The sequence below is a fragment of the Hylobates moloch genome, unplaced genomic scaffold, assembly GCF_009828535.3.
Source record: "Hylobates moloch isolate HMO894 unplaced genomic scaffold, HMol_V3 SCAFFOLD_2921, whole genome shotgun sequence".
Taxonomy (NCBI): Eukaryota; Metazoa; Chordata; class Mammalia; order Primates; family Hylobatidae; genus Hylobates; species Hylobates moloch.
The window spans coordinates 1-2,183 of NW_026655196.1; the positions used below are offsets into that span (position 1 = coordinate 1).

General features: G+C 44.2%; 1 pseudogene; it reads left to right on the forward strand.

Annotated features, from left to right (window-relative positions):
- Positions 1 to 368: 368 nt before the first annotated feature.
- On the forward strand, positions 369 to 1,730 carry LOC116465078 (E3 ubiquitin-protein ligase HERC2-like; annotated as a pseudogene).
- Positions 1,731 to 2,183: the final 453 nt, after the last annotated feature.

Below are 2,183 nucleotides of genomic sequence, written 5' to 3' on the forward strand. Positions count from 1 at the left end.
CCATTGCTTTTGGTGTTTTAGACATGAAGTCCTTGCCCACGCCTATGTCCTGAATGGTATTGCCTAGGTTTTCTTCTAGGGTTTTTATGGTTTTAGGTCTAACTTGTAAATCTTTAATCATCTTTCATGTAAACATGCTCCTTAAGCTTCTTAACTGGTCTTTCCTATCAGCAGAAGGCGATGACTTGTGCTAAAATCTTAGTGTCAATTCAGTGATTTAATTACCACGGCTTTACTTTCGTTTCCTTTCATATCCCAAGTATTTGTTCACTTCTATCTAGCTGTTTGCTTTTATTTTTGATCAACCGTGAAAAAAAAGTTAATCTGTTTTTACTAGGAATAAATATCTTTTCTCCTTTAGCCTCCCAATGTTGTCTGCCATCCTGTTGTTGCCTTAAGCTGTGGGACAGCAAGGCACAGGAGACTGACAATGAGCTTTCCGCTGCCCCGGGCACCAGCGCCCCGCTTTTGCCCTTGCTGCAAAGGTTCCAGAGCATCATTTACAGGAAGGATACGCCCCACTCCAAGGGCGACATGCACGTGAGTGTCATGATGGAACTTTGTGTGTAGGTGGCACTCGAGTCTAGTTATTTTTTAAGCAAGACCAGCGTGCGTGTCCACGGCAGTGTTTTTCTCTGGTGTGTGTGTGTTTGATGGTAACAGCAGCGAGTCAGATGAGACAGGTGTGGGAGGCCACTTGTTTGTGGAGAAGACTCGGATCAGTGAACACTGACTTCCTTGTCAGCAGAGAACCAAGCTTGAGACATGCACTTTTAAATCAATACCAGAAAAGAACAACGAAAATAGTGGTCTGCTTTGTTGGCCCTTCCTATGTTCTGGGCTCTGTGCAGGCCATGTCACCTGAGCTGTCACTCTGTTTAGTACCAGCTCCCTGCTTAACAGGTGTGGACACTGAGCTGGGGGAGGAGCAGGCGTGCAGGGCCCTTGGCCTAAACCTCCAGGACTGCTGGTCTTTACAGGTCAAGTATAAGTTGGATTTTGCCAGTCTTTTTGGGAAAGTCTTAGGCATTCCAATATCATGCTTTGGTTTTTCTTCTATTTGCAGTCTTTAATGATAATAAGGCTCTTCTGCCTTTAGAAGAATTAGAACTATGATTTAATTTGCAAATGAAAGTAGGTGTTCTCCAGAGTGGGCAACGTTTAGATTAAAATAAAGTTTTTGGTTTTAGATTTCAAGGCCAGCTTGAGATGCTGTGTTGGGTTTCCACAGAGGTGGTTCTGCCTTTCTCCGGGGGTCCTAGGCCTGTAGGGTGGTTTGGTCATGTTAGTAATCTGTGTGGATTCAACTTACCTGTAGTATCATAAATGTATACATACACAGTCAATGCTGTGTACATGTATACAGCAAATTTAGACATTTGTACTGTCAGTTTATATGCTGCATAAATATATAGATGTATAGTATAACTGTGTCATCGACATTGTCATTTGATGGGTCAAATGAGTCAATACCAAAATATAAAGAGTAATTAAAGTCTAATTGTGTTACTTTAATTTTTCCCACCGTTTCTGAATGTTTGTTTACTTTTCCTTTCTAGCTTTTGTCTGGCCCTCTGAGCCCCAATGAGAGTTTCCTGAGGTACGTCACCCTTCCACAAGACAGCGAACTTGCCATTGATCTGCAACAAACGGCGGTTGCTGTCATGGCCCATTTAGACCGTCTGGCTACGCCCTGTAGACGCCTCCGCCATGTAGCTCTCTGACGTCTCAGAAGGTGTGTGCAAGAACCGTGTTCTCCGTGTGTTTTGTAGCTAGTACCACTTCTAGGTTCTCATCCTGGGCCCGTGTGGAGACTTGTTTTTTTCTGGTATTGTTGTGGGGAGCTGGCTTATGGTTTTTAAACATGTTTGCCATTGAAAATGTTATCCATGTTGAGAGTGAGTGATGAGCAAGCTGAGGCTCACAGGCCTAGGGACCGAAACTGGGGGCCTAGGTTCCAGGTTCAGGTGGCACAGCCCCAGAGAGCTCCCCTTTATCCACAGCCCCAGGCCCTCCCACCTTCTGCAGGGGGTTCCACAGCCTTCTTTATACTCTGAACGCGGGCTGTCTTAGTATGTAATGCTGGTTATAGTAGTGACAGTATAATTATATATTATATCTTTTATGTAATAGTAGTGGTAATAGTAGTGATTTGCGTGTTTGGAGCACCTGTAGGGTGCAGG